This window comes from Agelaius phoeniceus, assembly GCF_051311805.1.
Source record: "Agelaius phoeniceus isolate bAgePho1 chromosome W unlocalized genomic scaffold, bAgePho1.hap1 SUPER_W_unloc_1, whole genome shotgun sequence".
Lineage (NCBI taxonomy): Eukaryota > Metazoa > Chordata > Aves > Passeriformes > Icteridae > Agelaius > Agelaius phoeniceus.
Genome location: NW_027509866.1, coordinates 9,416,335 through 9,439,776, shown reverse-complemented (window position 1 = coordinate 9,439,776; position 23,442 = coordinate 9,416,335). Strand labels below are relative to the sequence as shown.

Genomic DNA, 23,442 nt, shown 5'->3' with positions numbered 1-23,442 from the left:
TCTTCTGACACCAGTGGCTTCTTTTCCAAGCCTAAGTTTGTGCACAAGTCCCAGGTGCTGGCGAGAGGGCAGTGGTCACCCTGTGTGCCACTGATGCAGGCCCCGCAGGCCCAGGGATGCTGGGGCCAGGCTGTGGGAGCAGCAGCATCCCCCTGCTGAACTCCATCTGTATTCCATAGGAACACTGTCCTACAGCCCCCCGGAATGGAACGACTTTGGCTGGTACCATGGCGAGGCAGCAACGATCTGGTCCCTGGGCATCCTGCTGCACCAGATGGTCTGCGGGGAGCACCCGTTCAGGAGGGGCCGGAGCCTCAGCTGGGGCCAGCTCCCGCTGCCACAAGGGCTCTCTCAAGGTGGATCCTCTTCTCTGGGCACGGGGGGAATCCCAGTGCTGGGAGCCAGCAGCGGGCTCGTGAGCATCCCGCTCTGGCAGCTGCTGAGGAGGTGGCACAGGTCCTGCTCTCCCCCAAAACAGGGAATTGATGGGAAAGTTTAGGCCCAACCCTGAGCGCATCCAGAATAGCCTGGCCATGGGAATAGTGGGACAAAGCCAACAGGAGCCTTCTCTGGCTGACCGGCAGTTTCTGCTTTCTCTGCCCAGAGTGCAAAGATCTGATCAGGTGGTGTTTATCCGTGAACTCCTTGGACAGACCCACATTAGAAGACCTGTTCTGTGATCCTTGGGTGCAGGATATTCCTCTGCCATAGAAGAAGGGAGAGAGCCACAGGCACACTTTGATCCAGGGCCCTGGTAAGTTGCAGCTCCACACATGCCTTGGCAATGAGAAGCAAAGAAACCCAGACCTTTTTGTGCTGCCTGTGTCACTGCACCGGGGCCATGGGATGGGCACACGCAGCCCTTGTGCTGGAGCTGAGCTGCTCTGCCCAGCACTGGTGGCCGCCATCCAAGCTGGTTTTGCTTGTGCTGGTTCCCTGACAGCTGGGGCCCTGGGCAGAGCCCTGAGAGCCTGGTCTCCCCCCAGGGAAGGAGCAGGAGCCCCTGGAGAAGCTGTACCGGGTGGGGATGCTGCTGCTGCTGCTGCTGCTGCTGCTGCTGCTGCTGCTGCTGGTGCTGCTGCTGCTGCTGCTGCTGCTGCTGGAGACAGCCAGGATGACATCAAGGATGACAAGCTCTTCCTCAGCCTGGCCACTGGAGGCTGAAGGTGATGGACTTTGATTCTGGCACCTTCTTCAAAGCCAAACTCCACAGGGAATTTGCAGATGAGTCCCCAGCTGGGTGAATTTTTCCAGATTTGGGCACGGCCCAGCCTGGCTGGGAAGCAAAGGTTCCCCCTTTGCTGGGGCAGATGCAACTCATCCTTCAGTCGCTGCCCAGCTGCTTTTTGGCAGGGATGGGGGAATGGGCTGGGCTGGGTATGAAATGGGAGTGGGCTCCTGGCCCTGCCAACAGCCCCCAGCAGCCACCGTGCCCCGGGCTGGGGCTGGGGCTGGGGCTGGGGCAGCCAGCCCGACACAAACAAAGCCCCATGGTGGGAGCAGAGGTGGGACTCCAGAACCTGTGCAGGGGCTGCTTTGCTCTGCAGGCAAGGAAGGGCTTGGGCTGCTCCACTGCCTCGTTTGCTTTGGGATCACCATGATTTTGGGGGGCAGTGCAGTGGGGAAGAGAGAAAGTGTGGGCTTCCCTCAGCCATGGCTGGGTTTTTCCCTACCATGGAGGAGTTGGGCCTTCCTCAAGGCCCTGACAGAGATAAGAGTTTTTCCCATTTTTCTTGTTTTCCCTTTTTGCATCTAATCTCTTTTCAATAATGTGTTGTTTGTTTTTCCAGAGGAAGCGTTCTAGGTGGTCCAGTGTGGATGGGGAAGTGCTTGGGAGCAGCTGTGGCGTGGATGGGCCGTGCCCTTGGAGAAGGCTGAGGCCATGGTTTGGGAGCAGCTTTTCTTACAGCCGTGGCTGGCGTGAGGTGGGTCCCTGTGTGCTTGGCAGGGTGGGATCAGAGCTTTTGGGAGATGGCAGCGAGCACAGGAGCATCCTGCTCTGGGCAGCTGCTGAGGGCTGGATGTGCCGTGGCTGGCTGCAGGCTGGGCACATGTCCTGCCCTCCTGCTCTGCTGCCAAAGGCAGCAGGGATGGGCAGCTCTGGGCACAGCTCTGGGCACAGCCAGCACGGCCTGGGCCCCGCAGGCCTTGGCACAAGGGCACAGGAGCCCTCAGCTGACGGGCGGTTTCTGCTTTCTCTCCTTGCAGCCGGGCTCTGCGGCTGCTGAGGCTGCTCTGGGCTCTGCCAGGGCTCTGCTGGGCTCAGCCCTGGGCCCAGCTGGGCTGGCTCTGCCCTCACATTGCTCTGACAGCTCTGCATCAGACGAGCCCGTTGCGAGCACAGCGCCTGAGCTTTCTGCTTTGGCAGGTGAGTGAGACTCTGCTGCAGGCCCAGAGATTGCAGCTGGGGACACACATCCAATTGGCAAGGACCCAAACTCTCCACAGTCCCAGCTGAACGCCTGGATCTGTACAGGCTGTTTTGTCTGTCCCATTCTTCCTTCTTGATTGGCTGGAATTGTGCAGTTGCACTTTCTTCCTCCTCTAGCAGTGCCACGAGTGGGCCAAAGCTGGCGAGTGGGCCGTGCTCCTGAGGCAGTGCAGTCTGGAGCTGGTGGATGGAGAATTGCCCTTCTGCACTGCCAAACCAGAGCAAAAAGCTGTCAGTGGGACTTGGTGTCTTTAAGAAATCCCTGACAGTTTCAAAGGGAATGTGCAGCTCATTCACAGGCTGAGAAGGAAGGGCATCTTCTAAAGGATTTGGGGTTTGACAGAGTTTCCATTCCCAGTCCTGCTTGGAGCTGCAAGGGCACAAAGCAATTTCCTCTTGCTTCAACCACAGTTTCAAATACCAATGTTGAAAACAAAGCCCAAAATCTTTTAAAAGGCTGCTGAGGTCAGTAAGATGGATCCATACCATCAGCACATTTACAATGTAAATAACTGAGTTCTCTTTTTAAAAAGATCATTTACCTCTTAATGCAAAGAATGTAACTTTGCGTTTATGTTTTGTTTTTTTTGCTAATATTATGTTATGTTTTCTCACTAACACTTGGATTTTATTCTTATCTTTTACAATTTACCTATTTTTTCCCTTTTTCTTTTTTTTCCTTTAAATAGAAAACATGTCCTATCAAAGGACTGTCCTTTGCTCCTGGTTCCTGTGTGGAGCAGCTCCCTTCCTGCTGCCTGAGCTGCTCAGGCAGAGCCCGGCAGCTCCTGGCCCTGCAGGGCTGAGGCTTTTCCCCGTTGCTGGGCACAGACTGATGGAGCAGCACTGCTGAACACGGGCACACAGAGGGACCAGGAGCAGCTGCCTTTGCCCACCTGAGGCTCCAAGGCCCAAACTCTGAGCAGCCAGGGCTGGAAGAGACTGGCAGGATCTGATCCCTGACTCTGGGCCAGGGCTGCACAAATGACCCCACAGCAGCAGCAGCAGCAGCAGCAGCAGCAGCAGCAGCAGCAGCAGCAGCAGCAGATGGAGCTGACTTTCAGCACAGCCCCTGCCCCTGTTCCCTCCCGTGTGCAGTGGTGTCACAGCAGCCTGAGGCACCTGGGAGCCCCCAGTGCCAGCGGGGACTTGAGATGGCAGCCCTGGGCTCCGGGAGGCTGTGCAAGGAACGGAGCTGGGCACTCCCTGTCCATGGGGAGCTTGCAGATGGAAAAGGCTGCTGTGCCCAGGCAGCTCTAAGGGCACAGAAAGGAGGCTCTGGAGCACTGGATCTGTGCCAGTGCCACAGTCCTGGGCAGCAGCCAGCCAGCCCTGGGGGAACAGAGGGCACAGCACGAGGGACAGAAGCAGGCAAGGGCAGAGACTGGAGAGAGCCAGAGCCAGGAGCAGGAACAGCTGCTCCATTGCACTCTTGGAGAAAGCTCTTGGCTGGTTCCAAGCGCTGAAAGGCGTGAAGGGCAGAGAGGAGGCCACAGCAAACAATGCTCCTGTTTGCACAGCCTCCCCTCTCCGTGTCCCAGAAGGAATTGCATGGACTGTGCTCTCCGAGTCGTCTCGTTCAGCATGAGCAGCTCAGCAGCAGGAGCTGAAGGAGCTGAAGCCTCAGGCCACAGGAGCTGGGCAAGAGGAGACTTTCTGAGCAATTAATGCTGCTAACATGGACCCAGCTGAATGCAGTGGGCAGAATCATGGAATCACAGAATCCTTTCTGTTGGAAAAGCCCTCTGAGCTCACCCAGTGCAGCCGCTCAGCCAGCAGTGCCAAGCCCAGCACTAAACCACGTCCCTGAAGTGCCAAGGCCTGGACACCAGCCCTGAGTGAGGCCTGAACAGCAGGCCCTGAGCCCAAGGTGGCCTCTGGATGAACCTTCCAACCAAAGGTTATCTTTGTATCTGCTCCCTGATGAAATATGCATGGTCATTAGCACTGTGATAGATGCAGCCACTCATTAGTGAAACATGTATTGACCTTTGTGTATTTAGAAGCCAGACAAGGCCATGAAATCTGACATCTGGCCTTGTTTGGGGCTGAATGGTCAAAGTCACCTCCCTTGGTTCCTCCTGGGGCCCTGGCCAGGCTTTGGGAGGGAGCCAAGAGGAGGATGAAAGCAGATGTTGCCACACTAGCAGTGCTGTCAGTTTGTCCATTCAGCACTGTCAGAGCTGGGCCCTCTCCCAGCGGGGTTGGAGCCTCAGCTGTGGCTGGAGGCACCTGCAGGAATTGCCAGTGCCCAGGAGTGGCTCTGCAGCCCTTGGCTGTGACAGCTTCCCCAGCTGCTGTGTGGGTCTGGGGAATGGTAAAGGCTGAGGGTAACTGGGGCTGGATCTTTCTCAATCACTGCAGGCAATCTTTGGTGGGGATGGTTGGGTGCATTGCTGAGCTGCTCCTGTTGTGATTCTTTGCTGCTTTGAGCTGCAGGAAATGACACTGATTCCTTCAGTTGGAGTCTGTGTCTTTGGTGCTGACCCTGCCCACTGGTAAAACAAAACTGGCCCAGTCTGGCCAGATCCCAACAAAATGTCACTTGTTCAGTGTAAATGTGAGGAATCAGTGCCATCAGAAATTCCCAGATGGGAAGCCCTTCCCTGGAGTTCCCTGGCTCTGGAGTGGGCTGAGGTGGGAGCCCCGTGGGAGCAGTGGGGCAGTCGGGTAAAAGAGGCTGAACCCCTGGATGGCTTCAAATGCATCCAAAAATTGCACATGGAAAAGGAAAAGAACTTGTGGGTTTGGGAAGACGAGGGTGAATTTTGTAAATGACACTTTGGAAACAGCACCCACATAAGGAAAAGCTGTTGTGGGAACAGTCCCACATGGGGTGACAGAAGAAGGTTTTAATCTTGAGCTCAGGTTCATCTATACAAGTGAAGAAATAATAATAATAATAATTATAATTATAATTATAATATGTAATACTTTAATGTAATATAACACAATAATTTATATTTTTATCTATGTAATTAAAAATTGATAATGTGAAATAATGCTGACAATACTAATATGTCAGCTTTGGCTGCTCACTGTGACACTAAATACTCTACAGAAAAGGACTGGCCAAGACCCAAATGTCTGTAGTAAACTTTGTGAATTGTATACAAGGAATAAAGGGAGGAAGGGAGGAAATTGGCTGTTTTTACAGGATTTGCTGATACTGTGATGTGGAATGCTTTGTCTGTTACTGTGAAAAATGCAGTGATTGAGCCTGCAGGGTTTTTCATATCCCAGACAATCCACAAGCTGCAGCATTGGTTGAATGGGTAAAGGGGTTGTTAAAAGAGCAGTTGAAAAAATGAGGAGATGGGAACCTGTCCCCATGGAGAACTCATCTCCCAGATGTGCTCCATGCCCTTAACAATGGCCCATGGGGAAATGGAAACCCCTGGCTGTGCATGGCTGCACCCACTTTACATTAATGAACTAAATCAATTATTAGAAGAAGAAAGAAGTGATGCTGTTAAAATATCCAACCGCACATCCTGCGAGCTCCAACAAACACAAATGGGGCTCTGCAGAACTGCAGGGCCTTGGATTATCTGCTTGCTGGCCAGGGAGGTTCCTGGGCTATTCCAGGACAGGAATGTTGCAGGAATGTCTATCAGTGCTGGGTTTGAGGTCCAACAATCAGGAATCACCTCAATAGAAAGATCAGGAGAAGAGAGGCAGAAAGAAGAAAATTCCTCATGGTGGGATTGGCTCCCAAATTGGAGGCTGCTGTGAAGTGCATTCGTGGCAGTCACTGCAATCATTGCATTGTTAGCACTTGGTGTGGTATGATTCCATGTGACACCTTGTGCTGGAAATGGAGTACTGGGACTTGTCTAAAAAGAGACACAGTCTCAAGGAAAAAAGGGGCATTTGATAAAGGACAGAGAATAGCAACTAATTAGGCATGTTTTAAAAGGAATTAAAATTATAGCTCTGAGTAATGAACTTGAGCAGCACTTAATTGAAGAACAAGAGGTGATGCCTTTGTGCCTAATACCTAAATTTAAACTGTGTTATTGCAATTGTTCTGAAGGTTGCAGTTCATCTGTAGGTCAAAGCACTGAGTGAAGCACTGAGGCCTCACCAGGCCCTGAGTGAGGCCTGAACAACAGGCCCTGAGGCAAAGCTGAGCTCCAGATGAACCTTCCAACCAAAGGTAATATTTGTATCCACTCATCAATGAATCATTATTAGCAATATGATCTCTGTATGTGTTCATTGGTGAAATATGGATTTACATTCCTGTATTTAGAAAGCAGGCCAGGTCCCATCTGGCTTTGTTTGAGGCTGTGGGATCAAAGTCACCTCCCTTGGTTCCACCTTGAGCCCTGGCCAGGCTTTGGGAGAAGCCAATCAGGAGAATGAAACCAGATGTTCCCACACTAGCAGTGGTGTCAGCTTGTTTGTTTAACAGTGTAAAAGCTGGGCCCTCTCACAGTGAGGTTGGAGCCTTATTGTCTGCAAAGGTGGGTGCACCTGCAGGAATTCCCAGTGTCAAGGAGTGGCTGTCCAGTCCTTGGCTGTGAAAGGGTTAAAAGCACTGTGCCCAGGCATACCTGGGCAAGAATAAGAGACATTGCACCCAATATGGAAGCTTGCAAATATTCAGCCACAAGCTCAAGACACAGGATGAAACTTGGCAAGAAACAGGGAACAAAACTGGCATAAATGAAGGGCAGAGCTTGCTAAAACCAGTGAGGAAATTGCTGAAACAGCCAACAAGAGACTGTGCATGCCTAGAGGAGAAAGGTCAAAGGGCACGGCGATGAAGACGTCCAGCCTTCATCAGGAGACCCCCGAGGAAGACGCGGAGCCTTCCTCAGTGCCAGCACCAGTGCGCGCTGCGCCTGCGCCTGGCGCATGCTAATGATGGTAATGAGTGCTGAGAGATCGTTTGCATAACCACACCTTTTCTAAGGAAAACCATGGATGTGCATAGAGTGTAACCATCCATTGTAATCTCTGTGTGCTGTGTGCTGTCAGGAGGAGATATCCCCGCACACCCGGCGCTGAATAAAGCAAATCCCCCGCCCTGGGCCTTGTCTGGGAAGTGTCTCTGGGCCCCGTTTGAGGCCATCCACGTCCATGGGGTTCTGTCAAGTCCCAGAGGAACCTTGGTGCCACGTTGTTCCCCAGCCTCACAGTGCTCTCCTGCTGCCATGAGGTCCCTCCCTGTGTGACACCCTGCAGCCCTGGCTCCATCAGGGTCTCTGGGGTTCCTTGGTGCACGCCTTTCTCCCATCTGAGCCTTGCTCCCATGGGTTCCATGGACTGACAGTGGCCCTCTGCATTCCATGGGGCCCAGCTAGATCACAGCAGAGCCTGGCTTTCATCAGGTTCTGATACCTGTTCTGCCAGCTGACAGGGCTGATTTAAAGAACACAGAAACCAATGGGAAGAATGGTCTTATTTTACTGTGAGTGTTAAGGCAACACAAAATTAAAATTATACATTCAATAAAACTACATGCTTGGCTTTAGCAACAAGCAAAAAGAAGCAAGGTAATGCACCTAATCATTATTATAGGAGAGAAAGGATAGGGACTGAGAAAGACACATCCCCAATTGCCTAAACACTTTACCATCACCCAGAGTCTACAGTCACTGGGGAGCCCCATTTCACAGCGAGGACCTGGAGAACTCTTGCAAGCACTTGGGAAAATCCCACGTGGTGCTTCCACCCGTAGGTGAGGTCTCCAAATTTGCTCCAAAAGTGGGTTCAGCTTTCATAGGCCCAAATGAGCAAGTCAAAGGAACTGGATTGTATTTTTAGCCCATGAACTCCTGGGTCTCCTGGCACTTTTGCTGAGCAGGAGGGCCCAGGGCTTGGCCAGAGCCCAGTCCCTTGCTTGGAGGGTTTCTCCTAAAATATCCTACAAGCCTCTATTCATGTCAGTTGGGAAAATTTCTTAGAATGACACATTTCTTGCAGGTAACTACACAACATTATGTGAAAGTCTCCAAAGCAGCTGGCTTTGGTGTTAAACAGCTGCAGAATCACCTTGGTCATCTATTTTTAGCTATCTAAAACTGATGGTGTTAGTCACATAATGCCCAGGGTTTGTCCTGTAAGCCAGCTCTGGCTGAGGGCTGCCCCTCAGGCCTGAGCACATCAGCAGCTGAAGTGACCACGACTGGGAATGGCAAAAACACCCCCTGGGACTGGCCCAGAGGCCCTGGGACTCCCTGGCATGGATCACCTCAGGAGACAGGATTTCAGGGAGCCCAAAGGACTTTGGGGAGAGCTGCTGTGGACACAGAGGGAATGGCACAGCTGGATCCCTTGCCTGGGCTCCCAGAGGACCCTTCTGCTGTGGGGCTGCTGAGGGTGGAGGAGCAGCAGGTACCCATGGCCACCCCAAAGCAGGGCCCTGTTGGCAACACGGCCCCGACCGGGGCTGCGGGACCCCATCCCTGGGATGAGTCAGGAGCTGCAGAGCTGGGAGTGCTCAGCCAGAGCCGCTGAGCCTTCAGCAGCCCCACACGGCCAGAGCGTGAGCCCAGTGGGGAGTGGGCACTGACAGGGACTGTGGGGCCTGAACCAAGGCCCAGTCCCACTGAGAGCGGCTGTGCCGGACACGCTGCAGCTCCAGGAGCAGCTGGAGCCCCAGGCAGCCAAGGGGTGCCACCATGGATGTTCCTTTCTTCCCCTCAGAAAGGACACTGGGAAGCTGGGGAAGTGTCAGTGAAAGGAGTAGGGATGGTGGGAGCTGTGGAACAGCACTGACACGAGAAACCCAAACTCTCCTGAGAAAGGAGGGCAGAAATCCCTGGTGTCCAGCATCCTTCCAGAGAAACCCATTCCCAGAATTACCAACATAAAGCCATCCTCCAATTCTCTGGATTGTGCTGCTCCTGACCCACCAACACCTTCCCCCCAGAGGGAAGCTCTGAAGTGGGATTGATGGAGGAAAGCTGAGCCCTGAGCCAGGCCAGGGTCAGTGCCAGGAGCATCCCCTGGCGCTGTTTGACAGCGGCTCTGCAGGAGCTGGGGATGCAAACAGGACAAACCTGAGCATCTCCCACCATCAGATACCTCAGAGCTCACACAGCAACACGGCCGTGGCTCTCCCAAACTGGATTTAGGAACGGCACACCTACTGCAGCCATTGGATCCAGATCAGCCCAGATCCCTTTGGGACTGTTATAAATGAGAAGCTTGACTAGCCCAATATTCAAGCAGCAATCAATTTATTAATTAATATGGTAAAGCATGAGCAATACAGCGCTGGGTACAGTGGGGGAAGTTTTCCCTCCAACTGCACACCGATAATTGAAGCCTTCAGGTATTTATAGGTGTACTCATCAGCTTTCTCAACAGTTTCTATTCCCAATTTTTACTCATCAGCAGTTTCTATTCCCAATTTTTATGTCACAATTCTATACACTATTGTGATTTAGTTTTAGTTTTTAGTTTTTCTCAGGATGTATCCCAGAAAGGAGTATCCCCAGATAGTGGTGGTTTGGTTTCCGAAAGAAGGAAGAAGTCTCCCAGCTGGTGAGGTCCAGCTCTCCAGATGTGGGTCCATCTTTTGATTGCAAGGACTATAAATCTCATAACAATGATGTCCAGCTTCCCTCGGTCGAAACCATAAATCCTTGAGGTGATGTTCATCTTCCTTTCTCAAGCTGCTTTTCACTGTTTTGTTAAGGTGTGAGATAAGCATGTTTCCTTTATATATTCTAAAGCTATAGTTTCAAAGATCCTTACTACAAGCAATATTCTAAAATTATACTTCAAAGGTTATTATTGCAAAACTTTTTATGGCTTAGCTACAAGCAGAAAGTTCCTGTCAAAAAGCAACATCCTTAAAGCTTTAATTCAAATGCTCCTAAATCCACTTAAGACTTATAAAGGTTAATTATGAACAAAGGATAGGTTCAAAGGCTTGTTCCATGCTTTACTTTCCTCAGTAATTATTAGAATCCATCTTTATAACCGTCCCGTGGTTGGTTTCCACACATATTACAATCACAAATACACGCGTTGCCTGTATGTACCTGACACAAACACAGCTTTGTATTTCACAGGGGGGCACAGGGATGGCTCCTGTGAGAAGCTGCTGGAAGCTTCCACCGTGTCTGGCACAGCCAATTCCTGGTGGCTTCAAAGATGGACCTGCTGCTGGCAAAGGCTGGGCCAGTTACAAATGGTGGTAATGCCTCTGTGATAACAGATTGAAAAAGAAATCAAAATAGAGATTGTGGGGCAGTTTTAACTCCAGTCAGAGGAGAGCAGAGGGAGAACATGTGAGAAGAACTGTCGGGTCCGGCTGTCTGTCTCTGCCCCGACACGGGTAGAGTGGTTCTTTGGTGGGCACGATGCAAAGGACAAGTCTGGACTCTTCAGCTTTCGGTCTTCAGGTTGTTTATTATTTCTTATCTACAAAATTTTTCTGTCTGCCCAACAGAGGTCTGATCTGCAAGCAGTCACAGGCACTCTCTGACCACCCACGGGGCGGTCATGTCTTTTTATACTAAAACCTACGTATACAATATTTACCTTTATTTCCCAATGCTTTTCACCCATGTTGGCAAGTGCACCTTCACTAGAAACCAATCTCTAAGTGCCAACATCATCACAGGAGATGGAGGACAAGAAGAAGAAAGAAGAAGGACAAGACACGCCCTGATCCCTCCATCTTGTCTCCATAACCCCCCTGTACCAAAAACCTTAAAGTCTATATCTCACCCTCTAAATGTGTCTCTTTTACACCTTTTACTCTAAAGCGATTCTCTTGTCCTCAGACTCTTGTTACTTCTGTGGATGGATCAAAATCAAGCCACCAAGCACTCTTGGCAACATTCCAGGGTTTTTGAGACCCCCAAGGGTTCTCCTGGCATCTCTGGACATCGGGAACGATGTGCTGAGATCCCACATCTCCCCCTTCTGTTTGCACCAAGAAGACTTCTTTGGCAACTTGACTCATGACACGTCTCACACACATAAAGATGCATGGGACGATGAGCATGAGGACTAAGAGTATTATTAAAATATAAAATCCCATTTTTAAAAACCCTCTCCATAAGGGAGAAAGATCAAAAAATCCCGCCACATCATCAATCCATGACCCAGTGATTTCGCCTAATTTCTTTATACTGTCTTTTATATTTTGAATGCTTTCATGAATTGATCTCGAATGATCTGAGAGATTCATGCAGCACATCCCCTCAAACTCTTCACACCCATGTCCATGAGCAAGCAACAGATAATCGATTGCTGCCCTATTTTGAAGAGTTGCCTCTCTCACACTGCTTACATCTTTTAACATGTCACTCAAAGCGAGAGAAACTGATTGAGCATGCTTGCTCAACCAACAACCCATGTGGTCCAGTTGAGTCAAGGCCACCCCCGACGCTGTCTGAGGTGAGAAAATTGCTGCTGCAATTCTCCTTGCCTTGTCCCAGGTGTACACTTCATCATCACAGTCTGCACTGTAATGTTGCAAGGACCTTTTCTCTTTGTGTTTTTGTTCTCTCAACACTTTTAAATCTGGTGACAACATTGAAATCCTCCCAATGCTGCATGGACCTCCCTTGGCATTTGCAGGAATGCCGTGCCAAATTCTGTCCCCACAAATTAAAAACAACCCACGTGGCAATTGCACTGGGACCTGGATTGATCCTTTGGCTGTCGTCACAGTGTGATTGCACCAAGCTGATGCATTTCTATAATACTCATGATTTGGTGTGACATCAATGCTATTGTTTGTCCTTGACACATTCGAATTTTCAAATTTCATGCATAGCTCCATTGTTGTGGACCCAAAAATCTCCAATTCCTGTGGTTCAGTAGAAGCTACAGGTAAAAGATGTGTCCACGCACACCATTCATTCACAGGATCTTTGATGACCTGTGAAATCTCCATTGGAGGATGCCCTGGAATTGGCCATTCGCCCACTGGCAACCCAACCATGCATGCCGTGAATGGTTTCCCTGGTTTCGAATGTGTCAGGCAGATACTTTCTAAATTTGCTGCCTGGGCTAACGTTTCCCAAACATTTTGTTTCGGCTGACTGACAGGTAGATTTGCTCCATTGCTTAAAGCAACAGATGCAAGCATGAGCATTATGAAACTTATGACTTCACCCTTATAAAACACCATTTTCATGCTCCCACTCAAAGCCACAAAGGAAAAAACCCCCCAAAGTTTTTATTCTTTTTGTTCTCCTTCTGAGTCGTTGTTCACAGCTTGAGTTTCTTCCTCCGTCTGTGTGCTCATTTCTCTGCTTCCGGGATCTGCGTTCTCCTGCTCTCTCGTTCGAAATGGCTTCACGTGCCGCGCTGACACCCACTTCAGCCCTCGCCCTGTGGAAACACAAGTGAAACCCTTGCCCCAAGTGATTAGTTTGAAAGGACCCTCTATTTGTCCTGTCTCTGGGTTTCTGATCAAAACCAAAGGATTCTCCCTTAGTTTTGCCTGAGAGCTGTTTGAAAAATGCCTCACGATTGGTGGATTGGGTTCAGAAGACGAACTGTTAAGAAAATTCAACACATACAATGCTTTGTTTAACTTCATGTGTGGTGTTGCCTCTGGCTCCCCCCTTTTCTGCCTGTCCAAAAGGGATTTCAGGGTGTGATGTGTTCTTTCAATGATTGCCTGACCTGTGGGTGAATGTGGAATGCCAAATGTGTGTCTGACACCCCATCTTTTTAGGAATCTGTCAAGCACCCTGCCTGTATATGTTGGACCATTATCAGTTTTTACTTCTTGGGGCACACCTAATGATGCAAATGCTTGTAAGAAATGTCGACAAGCATGTTCTGCTGTTTCTCCTGCATGTGCTGAAGCAAAGACTGCCCCTGAAAATGTATCTACGGATACATGAACATTTTTGAGTCTCCCAAATGATGGATATTTTGTGACATCTGTTTGCCACAGCTGAAGACTTTGCAGTCCTCGTGGATTGACTGCTCCTGTCGAAGCAGGTGGTTGCACGAGCTGACAATCTGGACAAGCACTAATGATTTCCCTCGCCTGAGTTTTTGTGAGACGAAAGGATTCCATCAGCGCTTGTGCATTCTGATGAAAAAATGCGTGACTCAGTCGTGCTTGCTCAAAAATGTCCGGAAGTGTTTGTGAAATGGGCATTGTCAATCTGTCTGCCTGAGCATTCCCTTCCGCTAGAAATCCTGGAAGTGTCGTGTGCGCTCTGATGTGAGTGATGAAGTATTCTTCTTCCCTGCTTTCTAGCACTGCTTTCATGCTCACTAGATAGGAATATAAAACTTCGTTGCTGACTTCTTTCAAGAGCGAACCTTCCAATCGTTTGACCACCCCTGCAACATATGCAGAGTCCGTGACCAAATTGAGCGGTTGTTGGAACAACTGAAATGCTCGGACAACAGCTGCCAACTCCACAATTTGTGGAGAGCCTTGAACCGTCTTCACGTTTGATTCCCATTCCCCTGTCGTTGAGTTCATCCATGTGATCACTGACTTGTGTGTCTTTCCTGAGCCATCAGTGAACACTGTGATCCCGTCCAGAGGTTCTTCACTTATTCTTGGCTTTGCTCTGTAGCATATTTGTGACTGCAACATTCTATGTTGTGGGAAATTGATTGTGCAAGCTCCTGGAAAAGCTAACAATGCAATTAACAAATCTTTTGACTTCTGCATCGCCCAATCAAAATAATCTTTTTTCAAAGGCAGATATATCTTTGAAAATTCTCGTCCCGCCATTGTCAGCAATCTTGTCCTCCCCTTTATGATGATCTGTGCTGCCATCTCCAAATCTGTCAGAATTGTCTTTGAAGGCCTGTATGGTAGGAAAATCCACTCTATGATTATTAAAGGATCTCTCTGAGATGCGTCCCATTGAAAGATTAAACCATGGAATTGTGCTTTCTTTCCCAACACTGCCAACTGGAAAGGCAACGATTCAACGAATCGATGTGCCTGCCTCTTCTGAATGGCATCTGTAACCTTTTCCAACTCCTTCTTTGCTTCTTTTGTGAGCGTCCTGGGAGATCGAATGTCTGCATCTCCTCTCAAGAGATCAAGCAACGCTGGAATGTCACTGTTTGTGATTCCCAAAATCGACCTCATCCAGTTGATTTCCCCTAGAAGTTGTTGTAAATCATGTAGATTGTTGACTCTTGTACTGATTTCCATCTTTTGAGGCCTTATTGTTCTCTCTGAGATTTTCCACCCTAGATATTTCCAAGGTGCGACCTCCTGAATCTTTGAAACACTGATTTCCAGACCTGCCTTTTGCACTTCTGCAATCACACAGTCACGAGCCTTTTGCAGCTCTTGTTGTGTTGAGGCCGCAATGAGCAAATCATCCATATAATGAATGATTCTCACCTTCGGGAATTTCTTCCGCGCTGGTGACAAAGCTCGTGCCACGTACCATTGGCAGATTGTCGGCGAGTTTTTTAGGCCCTGAGGAAGAACGACCCAATGGTACCGCTGCAGAGGCGTTTCCTTGTTGATGCTTGGAACTGAAAAGGCAAGCCTCGGAGCATCATCCGGATGAAGTGGAATACTGAAGAAACAGTCCTTGAGGTCAATGACCACAAGCGGCCAATCTCTGGGAATCATCGAAACAGATGGAAGACCCAGCTGAAGCGGTCCCATGTCTTCGAGGACTTCATTGATCTTCCTGAGATCGTGCAACAACCTCCATTTGCCTGACAGCTTCTTCTTGATGACAAACACTGGAGAATTCCAAGGGCTGTTTGTTGGCTTGATGTGTCCCTTCTGCAACTGTTCTTGGACCAGGGTTTTCAATGCACTCAACTTTTTTCGCTCCAGGGGCCACTGATCCACCCAGACTGGATCATCTGTTTTCCAAGTCAGCTTCAATGTGGAGAGTGCCGCAGTGACCCCTACTAAAAATCCACCTCGATCTTCGTGCCCCATTGTGCCAAAAGATCTCATCCCCAAACTGTAATTGGCTTCTGCACAACGAAAGGACGAATGATCGCCATCTTGTTTCCTGGTCCCGTGACAACGATGGCATTCTCACTCTGCAGACACAGAGAAACTCCCCCTATGCCTGAGAGAGACCCCAAGGGTGCAATCAAGCTCCAGTTGCGAGGCCAAAAGATGTAGGAAATTACCGTGACATCTGCCCCTGTGTCGAGCATGCCTCTGACTTCTATTGTTCTGTCTCCACAAGTCAATTGGCATGTGAGCGTGGGTCGATCTCGACCTATGTGCTTTACCCATGTGGTATGTATCTTGACATGTTCCCTCAAAGGAAGCCCTTCTTCATCAAAGATTGACATGACTTCAATGGCGTGTGGTGGCAAAGCGAAAGCTCTCGCGATCTGAGTGTTTTCCGCCACGGTCAATGGTGGACGAAGTGCCTTTGCCAGAACTGTCAGTTCCATATTTTTATCTGCGGAAACAACTGATGGATAAACAATAAGTCCTAGGATTCTGCTCCTATCCTGTCCTATTATTAAGAAATCTTGTTTTTTGTGTGAGTCTCCGCGGATCCCTGTTGGAACCTCCGCATGACTTTCATCCAGAAAGCAAATTAATTTGGAAGTTGCCAGTGTGCACTGTGCCCCTGGTGGAAGGAGTTCTGGGTCGCTTGAGAATCGGCTGAGGAGTTTGCTGAGGGCGTCTGCTTGACGATCCCCGATGATTGTCCTGTTGGTTGTTGAGTCACCGCCATCACTTGTGTCAACGCGCGCTGACGGTTTGTGGGCGCGCTCCTTCTCCCGTTTCCCGGAAGTGGTAAAGGATTCCCTTCCACGTCTGTCTGGGAAAAACATTCCTTCACAGAGTGTCTTCCTCTTCCACACCGCGCACAAAGCGGCTTTGCAGGCTTTTGTGTCTGCACTTGTGCGTGTGCATGTGGACAATTCCTTTTCAAGTGTCCAAACGCCCCACATTTGTAGCATTGTCCTCCTGATGGATTGCTTTTCTTCTGGATGGTTGCAAGAACTTTATTGATGTTTTCATTCTGTTGTTGGAGCACCTTTTCCAGCATCTTTTCAACCCTGTCCTGATCTTCTGGCTGCCTCTCCGGGTTTCTTCTTATCTGCTCTCCCCATTCTCCTCTCAGCTCATCCCTCACGATTGACGCGACGTGCTGAGGTGTTCCCACTCTGCTGCATGCCTCCACCATCTCTGCCAAGGATGGCCGTCCTGGCATTGCGCTGATGACCCGTTGACAATCCGGGTTGGCATTGCCGAAAGCTAAACTCTCCATGAGAGGTTGCTTCGCCTCGTCAATCGTCACCTGTCGATCCACAGCTTGCGAGAGTCAATCTATGAAAGATGAGAATGGTTCTGTGGGACCTTGCCTGACGCATGAGAATGGGACGTCCGGAACTCCTGCCAGAGCAATCTGCAAGATTGCTTTGCGTGCTGCTTCCTTGATGTCATTCAGCACCCGTCGTGGAAGCCGTGCTGCTTGCTCCACTGGATTGTCATTTGGAGGGTCTCCTGCTAACTGTGCTTCCGTGAGGTTTGCGTTTGGCCCGCCTTGATAGCTGGCTCTCAACTCTGCGAGATATCTTCTCCATCTTCTGTCCCAGATAAGACTTTGTGTGTCAGTGAGAATCATTGACACAAGACATCGAATGTCGAATGGCGTGAAATCATATGTATTGAATGTCCCCTTCAGGAGCTGTTTGAAGTACTGCGAATTCAGACCATTGTTTTGAATGGCCTTTGATAAGTCCTTGATCACTTCGTGACCCAGCCTTTCCCACCTTGGATTTTGGCCTTGTGCATCATAAGTCACTGGCATTATTATGTCTCCTGATCCTCTGATCAAACCCTTTTCCTTTGACAATTCATTTCTAATTTCCTTCCAATCTATCGGTTCTATTGGTTGTTCTTCTTCATCCTCTTCTGGAGACTCCATTGGCCATTGCCTGCACAATGGAATCGTGGAAGCTCTTGGTGATCCTTCGCTCCGTGTTCTTTGACTTGAGGTCCTCAGTCTTGCTCCTGAATCCGGAAAAGAAACTTGAGGCTCTCTTGAATGTGTTCTTTTTGCTGCATCAAAAGAATGCAGAAGATTCTTTGCTGCTTCCGCTGCTGAAAGCATCCATGCTGGAATTCCCTCTCTTGCTGTAATGTGTATCATTTCTTCTTCTTGAGGCTGTGCTTCATCTGAACTGTCTTCAACTTCATATGATCCTGAAGTTGACGGAATATTATCCTTTTGTTGCGTTGCTGTTGTTGTTTTTATCTTCTTTAATGTGGCTTTCTTTTTATAAATTGTTGGAAAAAATTGCTGCATTGTTGCAGTTTGGCCAGTAGGTGATGTGGTGGCGCTGTCGAGCAGGTCCGCCGTGTCCTGCAATGTGGTCGTCCCTCCATGTGGTGGCGCTGTCGCCTGCCTGGACAACCTTGATGACGACACGAACTCCATCGGTCCCTGCTCAGCAGACTGCAACGTTCGCAACTTTGTTTGAGACCGAGTTTGCATGGCTGTTAACTGAGCTGGCATTGAGGGCTGAATATTTGAGCATTTCTTTTGAGTGGAAGGGGTTTGAACCATAGGGATTGAGGCTAGCATTGGGACCGGAGAGGGGGTGGGGCCACGGGATGCCGAACCCCGAGCGTGGCCCCTCCTTTTCGCCCCGGACGTCACAGAGGATCGGACCCGCCCCCGACCTCGCTCCGCCGGCACTTCCCGCGCATGCGTGCCTTCGGGGACGCCCCCTGCCTCCCCTGTACTGACGTCACTGTCTCCGTCCCGCTCCACCTCCGAAGTCTCCTCCCTATCGTCCGTTCCTGCCCCTCTCTCCTCCTCCTCTGACGCTGTATCCACACCCCCCGCCGAAGCGCGCAGCTCCCTCCCCGCGGGTGCCCCCTTTCTCGCAGCGATTCGAGCCGATCTCCGGGTCCAGACTTCCGGGTCTGACGTCACCACCGCGCGTCTCCTGCGTCCCTTCACAGCAGCTCTCCGGAGCTCTGCAGCTGCTCCGTCCTTGCCGCCCGTGTCTGACGCTCCCGCGCTGGTTTGAGAGGTCTCCCCGGCCACTCCCTGAGCCTTGCCCGACCCGCGCGTCTTTGGCACCGCTCCAGAGGCGACTGTCGCTTTCGGCGTTGCGCTCGCAAGAGTCGCATGGAAACCCGTGTCTCCCATTGCCTCCCCGCCCCCCCCGCCGGCCGCCGCCGCTTCCGCGCCGCCGCACCTGCCGCGAGAGAGCGCATCCCCCCTCCCCGCTTGTTCCCTTTGAACCCCCCTCCCCGACTCCGCCACGTTTTCCACCTCCTCCCCCCCTGATTCCTGCGAATCGGGACAGTACACTCCGGAAGGGTGGCCTGTCTCCTCGATGTCGCTGGGAGAAAACTTTATTTCATCAGGAAGAGGAATGGTATCATCAGTGTCTGAGTCGGAGTCTGAAGTCCCTGTATTCTCTGTGGTTTCAGGGTGCTTTAGGGTTCCCTTGGGTTTTCGGGATGGTGGGACTGAGGGCAATGACATTTTCCCTTGTACCCTTTTCTCGGGCACCTTTTCCCCCGGGCTAATTGAGATCAGAGCCAATTTCTGCTTGGAACCTTGCTCTGCTCCCTCCGCCCCTTTGGGACCTGCAACAACTTGTTGCCTGGCTGACCCCCTAAATTGAGTCGAGGTCGCCTCTAACATAATTCTTGCTGAGGACAGCAATTTTAAGGCTGTTTTATCCTCATTGATGGCTAGAAAATATAGGTGTCTGTTAACTTCTTGCCAAAAGCCTACTTCAAATAACAACCTTGTTTCGGAGTACGGGTAATTACACCGCAACCATAGCAATAATTCTCTAAGCTTTTTCTTTGGGATCCCCTTAGTGTGTGTGTCTGCCACACCTTGTAGGTCGGACAGAATTTCTATTTGTTCCTGGGAAAGTGTACCCCCCATATTCTTAATTCTTGACCTTCTCACCGAATTCCTGTCGTCAGAGCAGTCCGGAGGCTCCTGGTCTCTGGCCTGCAGGTCACAGGAGATGGATCCGGAGGCGCCTTTCCGATTCCGATCCGGGCTGTTCTGCTACGAACTTTCTTCGGCTGAGGTGGAGTGCGATGTTTTCTGCGGCTGCTGCGTTTTCAGAGTCTCCTGGCTGCTTTCTGGCTGTTTTCCCAAGGAGTTATCAGGCTCTCCTGGGAATGAGTCCAACTTGGGAGCTGCCCACTCGGTGCTTCAAGGCTGCCCCTGTGCAAGAGGTGCACAGCAGAGCTCACCGTGGCTCAGCGAAGGCTGCCGGATGCTGCTGGATCGCCGGTTGCTGCCGAGCTGCTCCCGGGTCGCCGCCGGGTGCCCACCGGTGCCGGTGCCCACGGGGGGCCCACCCAGGGACGCCAAATGTCGGGTCCGGCTGTCTGTCTCTGCCCCGACACGGGTAGAGTGGTTCTTTGGTGGGCACGATGCAAAGGACAAGTCTGGACTCTTCAGCTTTCGGTCTTCAGGTTGTTTATTATTTCTTATCTACAAAATTTTTCTGTCTGCCCAACAGAGGTCTGATCTGCAGGCAGTCACAGGCACTCTCTGACCACCCACGGGGCGGTCATGTCTTTTTATACTAAAACCTACGTATACAATATTTACCTTTATTTCCCAATGCTTTTCACCCATGTTGGCAAGTGCACCTTCACTAGAAACCAATCTCTAAGTGCCAACATCATCACAGGAGATGGAGGACAAGAAGAAGAAAGAAGAAGGACAAGACACGCCCTGATCCCTCCATCTTGTCTCCATAACCCCCCTGTACCAAAAACCTTAAAGTCTATATCTCACCCTCTAAATGTGTCTCTTTTACACCTTTTACTCTAAAGCGATTCTCTTGTCCTCAGACTCTTGTTACTTCTGTGGATGGATCAAAATCAAGCCACCAAGCACTCTTGGCAACATTCCAGGGTTTTCGAGACCCCCAAGGGTTCTCCTGGCATCTCTGGACATCGGGAACGATGTGCTGAGATCCCACAAAGAACAACTCTGCAGACATCAAGGTCAGTGCAGAAGGAGGGGCAGGAGGTGCTCCAGGCACTGGAGACCCAGGCACCCTGTAGGAGAGCCATGGAGAGAGGGGCCCTGCTCCCAGGCTGGAGCAGCCTGTCCCTGGAGGAATGCACCCCTGGAAGGGTGACCCATGCTGCAGCAGTTTGGGAAGGACTGTTGTCCCTGGCGTGGACTCACACTGCAGCAGTTTGCAGAGGGCTGTTGCCCCTGAAATGGACTCACATGGGAGAAGCTCCTGCAGAAGTGTCTCCCTTGGGAGGGACCCAGGGTGCAGCAGGGGAACCACTCCTCTCCCTGAGCAGGGGCAGAAGCCATGGGTGATGAACTGACCATAACCCCCATTCCCTCTCTCCCTGCACTGCTGGCGTAGGAGGTAGGGCTGGAAGGAGGGAGGTGAGGGGCTTATTTTATTTCCCCTTTTCCTGCTCTGACTTTGTTAGTAATAAATGAATTAATTTCACATCTCTAAGCTAAGCCTGTTTTTCCCAGGACATATTTGATGAGTGATCTGGCCCAGTCCTTATCTCAACCCATGAACCCTTTATTAAATTTTCTTGGTCCAGCTGCAGAGGGAAGTGAGTGAGCAGCCCTCATGGATGCCTGGCATTTGGCCTGGGTCAACCCACGACACCTTGGTACCACAGGGTCACAAAGGACCCTGGGTTCTATGGGGTCTCATTGGTTCCATGAGGCCCTGCAGGGCCACTTAATTCAACAAGGCCTCAAAGTTTCGCAGTGGTCTCCAGGATTCCACGAGGCCCTGCAATGTCAAAATGGACCTTTGGATCCATGGGGGCTCACAGTGTCACAATGGGCTCTTTTGGTTCCACAGCTTCCCTATGGCCCCTCGGTTCCATGTGTCCTGCACTGTTCCATGAATCCTTAGTTCCATGGGGTCTGTAGGGTCACAATGGTCTCCTTGGTTTCATGGTGCCACATCTGCCATAATTTCCATGGAATCACAACTGCCCTTGGATCCCAAGAGGCCCCATCGTGTGACAATGGCCCCTTGCTTCCATGACGCCCTGCAGTGTCACAATGGTGCCCATGATTCCATCAGGCCCTGCAGTGTCACCATGGACAGTTGGTTCAATGACACTCCACAATGTCCCCACGGCCCCTTGGTTCCACAGAGCCCCACTGTGTCACTGCGGTCCCTTTGGTTCCAGGGCTCAGAAGTGCCAGAATGACCCTTTGGTTCCATCAGGCCTTGAAGGTTCAAAATGGTCTCCATGGTTTCATGAGTACCCCCTGTGTCACAAGAGACTCTTGGGTCCCTGAAGTTCTTCAGTGTCACAATGGGCCCTTGGTTCCATGAGGTTTGGCAGAGTCCCAATTGACTCCTTGGTTCCATGAAGCCCTGCTGGGTCACAATGCCCACGGTTCCATGAGTTTCCATGGTGTCACCACGGTCTCCTTGGTACCATCCAGGCCTTGTAACAAGAGGTACTGAGCCATTTTGTGCCTTAGATGAAAGGCTGCAGAACTCATGGTTGTGAGGCTGTGTCACTGATAAGAAACAAAAACAACCTGAATCTGAACGCAAAATATCATCTCAAGCACCTTCAATCCCAGCCTCGACAGAGGTAGAAAATACAAACTGAGATTCCACAGTAAATCAAAAACAGGGACCATATTTTGAATGCAGGCAAAATGCATTCAAGTGCATTCCAATGCACTCGATATGATGGGAGGTGATGATCCCCTATTCCAAGAGTGAACCTAAGAAGGGCTGACTATTGAAGGAACCACAGAGAACCACAATATAAGAAAAGCAGGTGGCATAGGTAATTCTGGGATAGGCAGACCAGAAAGCAAGAGCAGATGAGCCAGTGTAGTCGCCACCAAGGAGATCACGCTCACATGCTGTGGGCAGCAACCCCATCAGGCCGTGCCACCATCCCCTGGCACAAGGGGGGTCACGATGGTTCGTTTTACTGATCTCAGAGCGCAAAGACACACAGCAGGGGACCTTCAGTATTAACCAAAACAAATGCACCTTTCATTGAGTGCCCACAGCAGATGCAACACAAGGATTGGAAAGCAGATAAAGGAGAGAGAGACAGAGAAAAGGAGGGGGGGAATAGCTGCCAAGAGAGAGATGAAATCCTCGTGGTCCAGCCAATAGATCTGTCTTGTCACGTCAGGGAGAATCTCAAAGTCTTTGGTTAACTCAGGGCTCTTTTATAATCTACCACCGGGAGGGGAGCAGGATGGCACATGGAGGGAACAGTGGAGAATAAACCCATTGAGAACAGGTACAGACAGCCCAGTTCTGAACAGCACAAACTGGTGCCAGCAGTGAGCGGGGCCCGTTGTTTCAGGACTGGTTCCTATGGGAAACATCAGCTTCCCATGGCAGACATCCCGCTCCAGTCAGGCCAGCACCCCTGGGTTAGAATTTGAAGGGTCTCAGTCTCAGTCCTCGGGGAGGGCTTCAAGCTCCGTCCTTGACAGCAGTTGTGAAGCAGATGAGGGATCTTTGGACCATCTCTTACAGACTGACGTCCCAAAACATAATTATGCATTTCCCTTTAAAAGTAAAATTTACTGAATTATTAAAATTATAATTATTTTTCTTATTTATAAAAGAATTATTCTATATTTGTATTACCAAATTTGAATGTTTACATTAAAAATCCATACCTTTTTAGCAAGCAAAAAATTTATTGGTCATTGGTTCTAAGGAACACAATTCCCTTCATTGATTCATTGACCAGTGTGGCTATTGATTTCTCCTTCTTTATGCTAATTAGTCCCATTTTAAATCTTTTTGTCATCTTTTTTATCATTTCCACAGACAGGATAAAAGGGGCCACTTTGGGGTCAAGGGAGACATTTCGGAAGCACATTTGGGGCAGTTCTGGTCTGGGGAGGGAATTCAGAGAAAGCTTGAGGGTCTGGAGGACCCTTGGGGGAGCCGGGTGGGCACTTGGAGGGGCACTCAGGGATTCCGAGGGACAGTTCGGGGTCCGGGGCAGCACTTGGGGGGCTCTGATGGGGCTCTCTGGGGCGCGGGGGGTGATGGGAGTTGTAGGCGCGGGTCTGATACGGTTTAACAAGGCCGGGGAGCATCACGGGAGTTCGAGGCGC

At 50.4% G+C, this 23,442-nt stretch overlaps 1 protein-coding gene across 1 annotated transcript in view; it reads right to left on the bottom strand.

Annotated features, from left to right (window-relative positions):
• LOC143692499 (uncharacterized) overlaps window positions 1-23,442 on the bottom strand; it is a 168,912-nt gene that overhangs the window by 33,897 nt on the left and 111,573 nt on the right. The window lies entirely within an intron of this gene.